General features: G+C 48.3%; 1 long non-coding RNA gene across 1 annotated transcript in view; it reads right to left on the reverse strand.

The window, feature by feature from the left end:
* Positions 1–1,006: 1,006 nt before the first annotated feature.
* The window catches only part of LOC138843705 (uncharacterized), a 37,816-nt gene continuing 24,109 nt past the window's right edge, over positions 1,007–14,713 (reverse strand). The window contains exons 3-6 of the long non-coding RNA XR_011378665.1: positions 8,190–8,265; positions 4,355–4,400; positions 2,076–2,190; positions 1,007–1,303 (exon numbers count right to left, since the gene is read on the reverse strand). This is a non-coding gene — a long non-coding RNA (uncharacterized lncRNA). The remainder of the gene's footprint in view (positions 1,304–2,075; positions 2,191–4,354; positions 4,401–8,189; positions 8,266–14,713) is intronic.

The following is a 14,713-nucleotide window of genomic DNA, read 5'->3' on the forward strand; positions in this document are numbered from 1 at the left end:
GCAACAGGATCGACATATGTTTTCAATGACCATGGTCTAGCAGGCATTAAGTTCTAACTATAAATTATTTGTTGCAAATGGAAAATGAGTTGTCTGAACGAGGTAAAAAGAAATCCATGTCGTTGTGTTTGTGAAATCTCAGGCTTGGGTTTGTATACCGAAGATCTCAGGTTTTCTTACTAAAATTTCTAGCTTTGTCTCAAGGTCTGAAAAAGTCCCATGGTCTAAGAACATATTCTGGAAAGAGCTGGATAAAGGCAACCAGCGAGGGCCACCTAGAGCGTGACACTGCTGGAATGAAAGGGCGTTACATTGTGAGAATGTCGACCACAGCCCCTGGCTTATAACCCAGCGTCATGCCCCACGTTAGAAACACAAGAACAATGAGTACAATTTAGTCCTGCTCCAATAAATTTGGAACGTCTCTCATTTATTCCATTGGATTCAGCCTCTGTACTCAGAGACTGTGCAGGTATAACCTGACTCTGTGCTCAGAAATAGCCAAGGCAGGGGTGTCTGGGAGTCATGTTTACTTCTTCTTGTGTCTCAACAGGTTTACAAAGTTATCTCATTTTTTTCTTCCTCAAATGTCATATGCATTCTTTTCTTCATTCCCATGAATATATAGTAGGGAGCAGTCATGTTAAGTGCATTTGCCCTTGGAAAATCGTTTTCCTTCTTTTTAATTTTTGGCTTTTACACTCTCCAAATGGACCAAGAAAAAAAAAACCCTAGTGTTCTGGAAAGCAAAAAATGTGATTTTTTAAAAAAATCATTGCATACAATTTTCAAAAGTCAATAGATAGCCTATATTTAAATAGCAGCAATCCCATAAATACTCATATCTATCAATCACCTTTATTTGCAAATAGACGATTTATGTCTATTACACCGATTTAAAGGGAGAATGAAATAAGTGCTATTTTGTTTGATTAGCTACAAAATCCATAAAGGCAAGGGCAAATTAGAATCAAATTTGAAAGAATTTATTTCATTTTTCCAACTACTTAAAAATTTAAAACAGACCAATGTACTTTGTGGATTTGGTTTTCCTATGGTTGCAATGCACGTTAGTGTTCTGGAGTGAAGGCAGAGGAAATCTTGAAGCAATCTGATGAGGTTTCCTGCCTGGGGTACACCCAGGCTACCCACCTCACAGCACTTATGGTGTTTCCATTAGAGACACAGACTGTCTGGAGCAAATGACTTTACCAGGGATATTTGTCTCTGGGCGGTGGGGCTCAGCTGTGGCTTGGCAAATGCTGGTCCTGTGCAGGTGCCTGTGGCTTTAGGAAGAGCTGCACTGGAACATGGAATTGTGTGTGTGAGGAGGAAGATGCTTTCACTCTGTGTGTGCAGCGGGCACGCATCCCCATGCACACACATATTCATACACACAGATACAGATACACACATATACAATATAGCATCCCACATACACATGTGTTCCTATACACATATGCATACAGGTACACACATACATATATAGACATCATATCCATCCTGCCTTATTTCTTATACAATTCATCAATATGTAGCACTAGTGTTTTTTCAATTATGTTGTTTATAGAATGTTCTGAAGAGTTTTGATCTTTGTTTATAAAAATAACTGATGGACTCCCCAACCCAAAGCAGTGTAGAGAGCTTTGATAGTCCTTTGCCTACATCTGGAAGAGCCCTTTGATTTTTAATGTATAGAGAAGCTACTGGTGATGGTAAAACAGAAGTGGGCAACCAAGGTAGACAGAAGGGGTGGGGGGAGCCAGAACACATTTCTGCATCTGATTAAGACCCTCACCTCATTGACTTGTATTGTTGACTGTACTCTCTGTCTTGTTGGCTTACTAATTGTGCATATTTTTCAGTGGCATCTACTAGTTTATTGGAGTTTCCTTCTTCCTGAATTCCCATCTTGTCTTTTTGCATGATATTGTTTGCTGTTTATGAGACAGTAGCTTAGGATGGGCACCTTTTTTGTTGTTTGTTTTTTCGTTCGTTTGTTTTCTGCTAGGCTCACAATGTGCCTTCCTTGCCCTCCCATCCTCCGTAGCCCTGAGTAGAATGAGGAGCAGTACCCTAGTCTGGCCTGTCTTGGTGTAGCCCTTGAGGGCCTGGGAGTCCATGGCCTGCCCCTGTGGCTGGTTCAGAGGTGAATTCAGGAGCCATGGGCACATACTCCTCTCCAGGGGCCTGCAGAGCAAGAACTGAGTTAGAGAGAGTGAGTGAGGGAGCAAGGGGTGGGGCAGGGAGACAGGAGAGGCGAGACAAGACTCAGCTTCTGGTTCCTATAATTATCCAGGCTGCAGCCCTTGTTTTTTTTTTTTTTTTTTTTTTTTTTTTTTTTTTAAGAATTATTTATTTTTATTTGAAAGGCGGGGGAGGGGAGAGAAATCTTCTATTCATTGGTTCACTCCCCAAATTACCGTAATGACTGGGGCTGTGCCAGGCCAAAGCCAGGAGCCAGGAACTCCATCTGGGTCTCCCATGTGGGTGGCAGTGGCCCAAGCAATTGGGCTATCTTGCTCTGCTTTCCCAGGAGCAATAGCAAGGAGCTTGATTGGAAGCAGAGTGAACTGGTATTCTGATAGTGGATGCCGACATCGCAGGATGTGGCTTAACCTGCTCCGCACAACCCTGGCCCCCAGCCCTTGAGTTTAATGCTACGGGATTTTGCACTTTCTGGAAATTTCTCCCTTGTCATTCAATTCCGCTTCAGTGTATTAGGTTACTCGCATCCACACGAGGCCTCACTGATTTGTCTGTACTGGGCAGACGTCCTGCATTCTGAGGTCTAACCTTCTGGGCATGAAGTCCAGATCCATGGACCAACAGGAAATTCAGGAAGTCAGGTGCCGCATCCTCAGCCTTTGGGAGCAGAGGGGCTGGTGAGGGCAGCAGTGCTCTGTAGGGAGGTCTTTGTGGGGTAGGCCTTTGGGGGGCAGGCGGGCTCAGGGCTGGGTACTGAGGAGAGTGCAGCCCTGGGAACTTCTGAAAATGCACATTCAGCTTCTTCTTTATGGGTGGCAGGGAGCCATCTGTTGGAGCCATCATCTGCTGTTCCCCAGAGTGTGCTTTAGGAGGAAGCTGGAGGCACGAGTGGAGCTGGGGTTTGAAAACTCGTCATCAGCATCTTCACTGCTTTGTCAAACACCTGTGCACCCCTCCCCACACTCTCCCTCCTTTCTAACTCAACAGGATGGTCTGTGGGAATGCAGGAGCTTGGGGTCTGGTGTGTGGCCTCCTCTCAGGACCTAGGGAGCCACAGAAACCCAACACGACACTGAAGCAACACCGACTTGGCTGGGGTCCAAGTACCCCACCTCACCCCACTTCCACACCCTCCCCACTCCCTGCACCACCTCTTGCTTGCAAGATCTCCAGCGACTCTTTTCTTACTTCTCCTTTGTTGTGGCTTTAATTTTATTTTTATCTTTTCAATTATTCAGTCCTGCAGGGTCACCTTGGCCCAGCATGTTGCACCCAATGAAAACAAGAAAATGCGGTTCTGTACTGTTGGTGGCAGTGCCTGGAGGCCCTCAGTCCCAAGTGGTCTATATTTTGCCCCCAGCAATGCTGGAATTCAGGGAATGTTTCTGGAGGGCTCCCGAAATGGAAGAAGTTTGCTCATATGCTTCATATAGCTGGAGAGAAACATGGGTTTAAGCAGAGGCGACCTAAACAGCTGCCTGTATTTTCCAATGCACGCCGGTTTCCATGAAACCCAAACTGCATTCACAAAGAAGGGAGCGGCACGATATAATAGGCAAGTCGCTGACGCACTGCCTTTCGTTAGATCTGTGACACCTAGCCAGGTGCTCATTTATAGGGCTGTTTGAGACTAATTGCTGGGGCTTTGGGCCAATCCGTGTGATTACGAGGAAGTTTCAGAAATACGTGCAATGCACAGATTGTCAACTGTAAAGCCCAGGGAGCCTAAGGTGCAGAGCTGGTGACGCAAGGACACATCATGGAGTCGTCACAGTTTTAAGTGTTGCCTATCATTGGGCACTTGGGTGCTAAAAGCAGCTTGGAATCAGAGTTAGAACTTTTCTGTTTTCATGGGATGCAGAGAACAAGTTCATGAAAGTGTGCTGGGCTGGGTGAGGCAGAGGGCCATGGGGCATTTATCTCTGGTGGTCTCAGGGTGGGGACCCCGTAGCTCACGGTACTGCTGGCAAGAAGAGTAAGGAACTTTCTGAGAGGCCAAAACTCCAGGAAAAGTCACATGCCCAAATCGAGGTTTCACATGACATTGACCTGACGCTTCGTCAATGAGCAAGTGTCTGTTTTGCCAAGTTTCTAAAGCAAAGTCTGAAGAGTGCATGAGATCCACGGAAGCTAGAGTTTAACTTACTTGCCCAGATTTGAGTCCATCCATAGGAGGGGAACTTCAGAAAGTTCTGGGAAAAAGAATTAAAAACGTAAATTTATTTTGATATTATTTTTCATACTACAGGGAAAATGAATACTATGAAAAAAAGCTATGCATGACTTTTTTTTTTTTTGCAAAACAAGCTGATATTTTAATTCCATTTTCCCGTAAACTTCCTAAAATGCCTTCACATTTAAGGCTCTGCAGTGCTGATTACCTTACAGAGCAGGGCATGGGAAGAAGCAGCTGATCTAGCCGCCTCTGAGTCTCCTATTTCTGACTCTAACTGAGGCCACACCTTATCTCTGAGCTTGCTAGGCAGGGAGAGAAGGAAGTCGGGAATGTGTTGGGTGTCCTGAATGACCTGTGTTTTGCTTTTGTGCTGTCAACAAATTCTCCCTCAGTGGATGGGGAAGAAACAAAACCAGAGCTCTCCCCTTAGAGCTGTAGAGCAAAGGAGGGAGAAAGAGAGAAGGAGAGAGAGCAAAGGCTTCCTCACCACATCTGTGGATGGGCAGGAGTGGGAGCAGGAGTGCCGATCAGAGTTTTATGATTGTGCAAGATTTTCGAGAAGCCTGCGTCACAGAGGAGCAAAAAAAAATGAGTTCCAGGAAGGCATGGAAAGAAAAAGTCATTTGAAGACCAGGTGGGAACACAGCTAATCCAGGATTTTCCATATTCATGCTTGTTGGTCTAGAGTAGACACAAGTGGGGTCCCAAAGGAATTCTGGAATTGATAATAGTGGTCATCATCTTTAGGTGGTCTCAGAATCACCCACAGCAAGTGCACCTGTAATGTGAAGCACAGGCGAAGCCTTGTAGACAAACCTAACTTTAAAGAGAGGGTGGCAACATGAAAAGCCCACTGTAAATAGGCACATTGTGTCAACACACACCAGAGCAGTGTTACTAAGCCACGATGGCTGCTCCCCCAGCCCCCCCACGCCAGTCTTGGCCACGATGGCCAGCCATGATGCCATGCCAGCTACTCTGCTCCAATCTGGTTGGGGGGAGAAGACAGACCTGAGTTGCTTCTACTTTCTCTTGATGGTATTTTCCCCAAACATGACCTGTTCACAAATTTTTGCTTTTTATTTTATGATTTGTTTATTTGTTTGAAAGGCTGAGTTATCAAGGGAGAGAAATGGGAGAGAGAGGAGAGAGAGAGAGATCTTTTGTTTGCTGGTTTGCTCTCCAATGACTGCAATGACAAGGGGCCAGGTCAGGATGAAGCCGGGGCCAGGAGCTTCATCTGGATCTCTGTCCTGGGTGCAGGGGCCCAAGTACCTGACTATCTTCTGCTTTCCTAGATGCAGGCAGCTGGATCAGAAGTAGAGCAACCGGGACTTGAACTAGCATATGGAATGCTAGATTTGTAGGCATTAGCTTAACCTACTGGGCCACAATGTCGGCCCCACAAGCTATTCTTCAAGCTGCAGAATATTATTTCAAAGGGACTAGTCTTTCCTTTGCTGTCATTGACATTTGTGACTTGGGAAGTTTCTGATTCATGCTATTTTTAGGAATCAGTCCCAAGTCTGTATCCAAAGCTTAGAGCTGACGGGACTGGTGGATCCAGAATCTCTTTGATGAAGGCTGGCTCCAAGGAGTCAAGAAAAATGATGGATGTGGAGGGATAACACGGTTTCAAGGTCAAGGACAAGAAGGAAAATGGAGAACATTGCTACAGTTAAGAGCAGTAATTATGATGGCAATGTAGATGTTCAGGAATTGTAGTGGCACGATGAGGCTATAGGCTTTCACCATATCAAACAGGCTGAGTGCAAGTGGAAGGAACAGAAAAACACATGTAAAACATATTCCGGGATTGTTGAGTAAGTAAGCATCTGCATACTTAAACGGCAGTTTGACACCTGGAAATTATGACTAAACTGAGTTCTTGTCTTCTAATATTTTAAGAAAGCATAAGAAATGCAATCAGTTTTTAATGAAAAATTTCTCTTTGCCTTTGGGAATCTCATGTAATGGGTGCAAGTCAGTCCTTGTTATGTGAGCTGATGCACACTCCGCCTAGGGGTGGGGCCCAGCATCCTGGTGATTCTGTTGCATTCAAGTGTGAAACCCGGAGTTTTGGATTAATTTTTCACCGTCAGCCACAGAATTAAGTGTGGATATCTGGATCAACAGTGCCCAGTGTGGAATATTGGAAACTGGTGAAACATGCAAGCTCTCTGGCCCTGTCCCAGACTCCTTCATTCGGAGACTCTGGGCTGGGACCTGGCAATCTGGCTAACCAATCCTGCCATGCGAATAGGATGCGTATCGACATCTGAGAACCAGTGTTCTAGAAAGTTGCTCCTCCAATTCTGTGTTCATAAGGATCACCCGAGACTCTTGTTAAAAAATGATGTTTTTTCTGTAGGTCTGGGGTAAGGCTTGCACTTCTGCTCTTCCAAGGTGTTTTCCGGGTGCTGGCCAGTGCTGGGGATCCAGAGACCACCATGAGTGTAGCCAGGTTCTGAGAGATGATGGTCATGGCGAGAGCATACCTCTCCTGTCGCAAGTGGACGAGGAAGCATTCTGATTAACATGCCCTTCCCCTGTGGGTGTAGCTAGAGTGAGTCAAGATCTAAAAGGAAGGATCTGATCAGTTTGTGAGTTCCTGAATGGGAAAGCCTAAGGCTCTAACTTGGGTTGTTGTGTAATTTCTCTCCAACATAGAGTAGGCACTAATACAGGCTTACAGGAAGAAAGATTGGGGGCCCTAAGTTACTCCAAGAGGGGCTGTGCTGGAGCAGTTGGGCAGCATCATTCTACTGAATACTTGGTATCTCAGGGAGAAGGTATTGGGAAGCTGGAGAGGGAGCGAGAGCAAGAGTGAGAGCGAGCAAGAGAGCGAGTGAGAGAGAGTGAGCAAGCGAGCCCCCCCCATGGCCCCACGGGAAAACCAGGAATGTCCTGGAGCCCTCTGAGGGTGCTTTTGCTGCTGTCAACACCCAGCTCATTTTGTCTCTCTGGCACAAGCTCATCTTTTTAATCAGATTTTGTTCATTCAGAGTCTGTGCACTCAGCACTAGTCATTTTCGCTAAACCCCATTTCTCCCTCCCACCCTTTCTGTAACTGCCACTGAGGTGGCCGTGCACATGTGGAGGCTGGGCAGGAACCCCTGGGGGCCGCCACCAGCAGCCTTGTTTACCATGGGAACCCAGGCCAGGCTGCACTTGCCTCTGCCTGCAGATGGCTGCCTTTCCCCTGCCAAAAGTTTCCCAATGAACCCAACCTTTCTCTCCTTCATTCTCTCATGCCCTCAGGATGCTCTTGTTGGTTAATGTAGAGATCAGAGCTTGACCACAAGAGGCTTCCAACCTAGCGACTCCTTCTAGTGGGTCTCTCATCTGACGGACACGGTCTACACTGTTGGTCTTTGACCTTTTGTAAATTCCAGAAAAGGAAGCATGTGGGGAAGTCGGTTGAATGGGACGTTCATAAGTGGCATGACTTCCAGCTGTAGGGACTCTCAGAGGCTTGCAAAACTCAAGAGAGATTAAAGTGCACTCCTGGCTCTTTGGATTGTCCAGAAGCCTGGGGAGCAGTGATGACCGTCCTGTAGCTGGCTCCAGTCCTTGCTGGGACAATGGTCTGCTCACTGTTCCTGATACTTCTGTCCAGACCTTCTGGAAGGACCCCAGCCCGTGTGCTGATTCAGTCTGCATACAGGGCTTAATACAATAGAATTATGAGATTCTGGAACTTTTGTCAAATAGTTGTATTTCCATGTACCTACGAAATCCATTAAAAAACAAGATAGGAACTTGTAAAAGGCTCATCCTTCTATTTTTTTAGAGCAACAAATACCTGGATTCCACAAGAGGACCAGCACTTAATACCCACAGGAGGACATTCCAGAGACAGATTTTTGTTCCAGTGCCACCTACACGGAGAGAAATTGGCATGGCATTCGTTGAGGAGCTCAGCAAACCCGAATCAGGCTATCTGGCGGTAACTCTCAATGTTGGGCCCACAGTGCGTTTGGGGCGGGGGGTTGAGCTGCACGCCTGCCTCTCTGTGTAACATTAGTAATACTTCAGGCCGTGACAAACGGCAGCAGGCACAGTTTGTCAGCCCATTCAACTCAACGGAAAATTTGACCTCTGCAAAGACAATGGATCAGGCGGCTCCAACAATTCCTCACCTGTTTCACATATTTTCTATAATGCGTCTATCAAATGCCTCCCCATCAGTGCTCTAGCAAGGATGAGAATTTGATTTCACAAGTAGGAATGTCCAGCAGGCAAATCCATCCACTTTCGGATTTGCAGGGTTGTTTTGGAAACATGATATGTGGACGTGGCTGCCTTTGTAAATGCACACGATTCGGTTCCCAGCATGTAACGTGGGGCGCTGCTGGTGAATGTGGAGCTTAACCTCCCTGATGGATTCTCAACCTTGTGTGAATAGGCTTTTCTATTTTTTCTCTTTTGCCTGAATCACTCAGTTTTTTTTTTTTTTTTTTTTTTTTTTTTTTTTTTTTTTTTTTTACAAATTAAAATTCAAACCCAGAAAAGTGCTGTGGCCCTATGTGGCCATCGTACCCGCTCTCCCCACTAGCTCCAGAGCTCTTGGTGGAGAGCACAGAATTGATCCTCCCTCCAGCAAAGCATCCCCTGCACTGCAGACTGACAGTGCAGAACACAGCCCTGGCAGGAGGCAGCATTGCGATTTGCTTGCCGCAGGGAGTGTCAAGGACAGCCTGGGACAAGCGTGGTGCTGCTGTCACAGGGGCTGCCCTGGTGCCCAGGCTTAACCCTTCTGGCCAGAGTCTGCTGGGATTGCAGCGAGCTCAGCCCCAAACCTTCTGGGGTGCTGGCAGGGTTTAGTGCTTTCTGTAGTATTGTCCCAGCAAAGGCCTTCTTGCCTGTTCCCAGCCCTCCTCCAAGACTTGTCTGTTTTTCTGTGCTTGTGCTGCACCCCAGCCACTAGCCTATGTTTTAAAAAATAAATAAAGAGAAAGAAACAGCAGGACAAATATTATACCCCTCCCACCCCTCAAGAATCCTTAAATGGACATTCTGTCACCCTTGTCCTGCCCCACCCAGGGACCTCAACAGAAGCAGAGGAAGCTTAAGTGAGCTCATAGACTAAATATAGAGCTTCCAGAAAGGCAAGTGACTGTGCTTTCTGTATGGGATTCTCCATCCTGGCTAAGCCAAGATAATAATAACTCATGACACGCTGTATTTTCGCTCGCTCCTCTAGCACGCCAAGGACTTGATTCAAGGTGAATCCCGAAGCAGGGGCCACTGTCGCCACCTCCCGCTTCTGGGTCTACTCAGGGGCTCTTTGGCTGCTCTCTCCCGCTGCCACCTTTGCCCAGACCCTTCTGTCTGGACCTGCTATAACTGGCCCACCTCTTGGTAACACGTGCACAGTGGTCTAGCCAGCCTAGCTGGTTGAAGGCCATGACTGCCCTTTGCTGTCTGGGTCTTACCCAGCAGAACTTTAAGATGGGAAGCTGTGCTGCTAACCCGGTTCTCAAAACACTGCTATGGTTTGGCTGTGGTGTGCCCCCCCCCGCCCCCACCATGGTTCCTGTGTGTACTAGGAGTTTGGTCCCAGTGTAGTGAGGCTAAGATGGTGGGATCTTTAAGAGGCGAGGCCAAGTGGGAGGAGGAAGTGAGGTCATTGGAGGCCTTGCTCTCAGAAGGGGTTAGCATAGTTCTGTAAGGAGCTAGGTTAGTTCCCACTTGATTAGGTTGTTATAAGTGAGATTCCCCCCACCCCACCCCGCCTCAGCCTCTAGCTTCTCTAATCTCATAGGTAGCACTTCTGTGGGTGGCCAGTTCCTTTTTTGTTTCTCTAGTGTGCTGTCACATAGCCAGGGAACCCTCACCGAGACCAGGGGCCATGCTGTGTGGACCCACCAGCTCCCAGGATTGGGAGCCAAATCAATCTCCTCATCGCGCACCCAGCCTCAGGCATTTTGTTGCAGCAAAACACTGGACAGACTAGGAGGAACACTTTGCAGAGTGCCACATATTTGTAGAGTTAGTGGAGCCCATACTTTCTGAGAATGGCTTTCTTTTGGAGTGATAACCTAGATTTTTTTTCCTTTAAACAATGTAAAAGGAGTGGTAAGCATTTGGCACAGTGGTTAAGGTGCCCTTTGAGGTGCCCATATTCCATCTCCGAGCTCCTGGGTCCAAATGCCTGCTCTGCTTCTGATCCAGCTTCCTGCTGGTGGGCACCCTGGGGTGCAGCAGATGATGGCTCAAGTACTTGGGTTCCTGTCACCCAAATGGGAGACCCAGGCAGAGTTCTATGCTCCTGTCTTCAATCTGGCCCAGACCTGGTTTTTGCCAGCATTTGGGGAGTGAACCAGGGATGGGAAAACTTTCTTGTGCCAAGGGCCATTTATGTTATTTATGACATCATTCAGGGTCCACACAACATGTATCAGCTTCAAAATTATCTTGCTACAGATTTATTGAATTTCAAGTCCCATCTTTGGTTGCCTTGACAGGGCCAGACCAAATGATTTCGTGGGCCTTATGCAACCTATGGGCCGAATGTTCCCTCTCCCTCCCTCCCTCCCTCTCTCCCTCCCTCCCTCTCTCCCTCTCTCCCTCTCTCTTTAAATCTCTCTCTTGGTCTCTTGCTCTCGCTCTTGTTCTTAAATAAAGAGTGCATTAAATGATATGAAATTTCCATATTTGCTCACCCATGGTGACAATTTCATGATAGTGTTTTGGTTTAGCATGAGCTCAGGTGGTGGAGAGGGGCTGAGAACTTTAACAGCCCTCACATTTCCTACTGCTCTTTGTGCTTCAGCGAGTTTCTGTCTTCTGGTTGACCAGCCACGCTTGGAGAGGCATTCCCTGGAAATGGCTGCCCAGGAGTTCATCTGCTGCCTCTGCTCATGCTGGCTCCTCTGTCCTGGGCAAGGAGTAGTTATTTCAGGCAGCAGGAATGCCATGATGAGGCCCTAGAAACAGAGGCAAATGGACCCTTTCTTGAGGAACCGAGGCCTTGGGAATGTGGAAGTTCTCTGCTGTCCACGAAATAGGAGGGGTCTTCACAAAGCTCATGGAAGATAGGATGAAAAGATAAGTTTATTTTGGTGCAAAAAAAAAAAAAGAAAAACAAAAAACCACTACAAACCACCCAGGCATATGAGAGGTCTTTAAAAAATGCATGAGAAAAAAAACTATGCATGCATTTCAAGAACTTTTTTGCAGGATGAACTTATGCTTTTATTCTACTTTACTAGGAGCATTTTGGAGTCCCTGTGCAGGGCAGGGAAGAGGCCTACCCAGTGAGGTCTTGATTGGAGCCTTGAGCAGTTCTACCACATCAGGTGCAAGTCACATGTTGATTTCAGGCACTCTCCTTCCATTTGCTCCAAGAGTTCCCAGTGCTGTCAGCCTCTCTTCACCCTTCCTCCCTTCCTTCCTTCCTTCCTTCCTTCCTTCCTTCCTTCCTTCCTTCCTTCCTTCCTTCCTTCCTTCCTTCCTTCCTCCTTCCCTCCCTCCCTCCCTCCCTCCCTCCCTCCCTCCCTCCCTCTCTCTCGCTCTCTCCCTCCCTCCTTCCCTCCCTCCCTCCCTCCTTTCCTCCCTCCCTTCCTTTTTAAAGATTTATTTATTTATTTGAAAGGCAGAGTTACAGAAAGGCAGAGGCAGAGAGAGAAAGAGAGAGAAAATCTTCAATCCACAGGTTCACACCCCAAATGGTCACAACAACCAGAGCTGGGCTGATCTGAAGCCAGGAGCCAGGAGCTTCTTCCAGGTGCTGGTGCAGGGGTCAAGCACTTGGGCCATCTTCTCCTGCTTTCCCAGGCCATAGCAGAGAGCTGGATAGGAAGTGGAGCAGCTGGGACTTGAGCCGATGCCCATATGGGATGCTGGCCCTGTAGGCAATGGCTTTACCCGCTAAGCAATAGTGCCGGTCCCTCTGCACCCCTTCTTGTTACTGAGGATGTGTTCCCCAGCCTCTGCTTCGTTAGAAAACTAGGGGTGAGACTGGGACAACAATCCTTACATGTGGAAGAGTTTTTCCTTCTCCAAACACAAGCTTGGCATTTCTTAAACCCAGTAGTAATGTTGCAAGGACATCAATGCATGGCTGCCAGTAGCGTGGACTCGGCCGGGCCATGTGTGGCTGGCACCGCCTGCCATACCTGGGCTGTCCTCTTGCCTCTGGGCTGCACCTTTGCAAGGGCTTCGCTGGCCACACAGGCAGGGAGCTCTGCAGCCTCAGGACTCCAGGGCCAGGTGCGAGGATGCGTTTTTCCAGCAACAGTGATGTGTGGCCCCTGGAACTCATTCCCTTTCTGGCTTATTCTCAGGCATCTCACTGGCTCCTCTGCAAAACTCTCGCTTCAGAGGACAGGCTGACGCCCCGCTGGCTGCTACGCTGGACACCAGCGCGTGTTGGCTTGCTTTCGATGGCACAGACTTTATTGGCTCTGGGGGTCAAGTTTCTGTGCAAACCTTCGCTACGGTGCATGCCGACGGAGTGAATTCAGGGACCATAATAAGACCTTGCCATATCTCTTAATCCTGTTGGTCTTAGAGTGGGATCGATGGGCAAGCCAGAAACAACTTGGATCTGGGAGGGGAAGATGAGCTCAATGCCTCTCGGGGGCAGTCTAAAGGCATCAGCGGATTTTCTGTGAACCCTGCGTGTCCTCAAGCCGGGGATGCGGCAGGGAAGGGATGGGTTTCTCTCTCTTCCTCGCACCACCAGTGCAGAGTGCCATGTGTTCTCCAGGCTCTGGAGTCAGAAGAAATGAGTGGGGTCCAAGGCAGGACTTCCGTTCACTGCAGCGGCAAGGGGCCCCGGCGGTCAGGGGAGAGTCTCTGCGTGTAGGTGCATATTCTGCAGGCCTTGCAACATGAGGTTCTGAGTGCTGTACAGCTCACCAGGAGGGCAGGAAGGAGGAGAGGAGAGCATCTTTCTGGAACCTCATAGTCCCAAAAGGCCCAAAGAGGCAGCCCCTGCTCAGTGGAAGCCTGTTACGGAGTAACAGAGCCCAGTGGGGGAGTCCACAGTCTTGTCTGTTCTCTGCCCCCAGGGCCCATCTCAAGGTGTCTCTCCTGGATGGAGAGAGGAAGTGGAGCCTGAGCAGCTGCATTTTCCAGGAAGAGCATTTGGATACGGCTGCATTCCATCCCCTCCTTCCTCCTGGACCTTGCACCTGCCGCTCCTCCTCAGTGAGCACACATCTTCCCCTGTTTACATCAGACCATCCCTGACTCACCTCACACACCCAGCCGCCACATCCCCTCCTCCAGGGAGCCTTCCCAGATGCCCATACCTGGGGGAAGCAGCCCTGCTAAGGACTCTTCTAACAACCTGGACCTTTCCCGATTAGGGTTTATCTTTGCTGAACTGTCTCTGACACCCCCTCCATGTTGTTAAACTTTAAAAACATTTTTGTTTATTTATTTATTGAGAGGCAGATAGACAGACAGAGATCTCCTGTCTGCTGGGTCCACTTTCAAATGCCTGCAATGGCTGGAATCGAGCCAGGCCAAAGTCGGGAGCCAGGAACTCCATCCAGGTCTCTCATGTGGGTGGTGGGGGCTCAATGACTTGAGCCATCACTGCTGCCTGTCAGGGTGAGCATTAGCAGGAAGCTGGGATGGAGAGCAGAGCTGGGATGCGAACCCAGGCACTCTGATATGGGATGCAGGGGTCCCAAGTGGTATCTTAACCACGACACCAAATGTCAGCCCCTAGTTTGTTAAATTTGCTCGGGTGGACCCCTAGAGAGCCTCCCTTCATGAGACAGTGTATCAGGTGAGCATTTTTCAAGACTGAATGCAGGCTTGGGTCCTATCAGATAGATCTACATAATGCCCAGAAATCTCAAAGCAGAGAGGTCTTGCAGCCAAACACTGGAGCAATGGTTGTTAGCATTTTCTGAGGACTCTCCACCTGCACGGGGCCGCATATGCGTCATTCTCACAGACAGTGCTGCGAGTGAGTCTCCGTTTCTCTGTGCTGTGCTGACGATGGACCCCCTCTCCTGGGAAATGGAGATGTGAGAGGCATGGTGGGTCTATGAGTTAGGCTTCTTTTGCCCTAACCCAGATTTGGAAAAAAAGTAAAGCTTTATTTGATAGGGGGAGAGAGAGAGAGAGAGAGAGAGAGAGAGATTGATTGATTGATTGATTGAGGGGTTTCCATTTGCTGGTTCATTCTTCAAATGCCTACAATAGCCTGTGCTGGGGCAGGCCCAGGCTGGGACTCACGAATTCTTTTGGGTCTCCTATGTGGGCAACAAGAACTCTAGTACTTGGGCCATCTGCTGCTGCTTTCCCAGGTGCATTAGCAGGTAGCTGGATCAGCAGCGAAGGCGAGACTCAAACTGACACTCA

This window comes from Oryctolagus cuniculus, chromosome 9 (assembly GCF_964237555.1).
Source record: "Oryctolagus cuniculus chromosome 9, mOryCun1.1, whole genome shotgun sequence".
Classification (NCBI taxonomy): Eukaryota; Metazoa; Chordata; class Mammalia; order Lagomorpha; family Leporidae; genus Oryctolagus; species Oryctolagus cuniculus.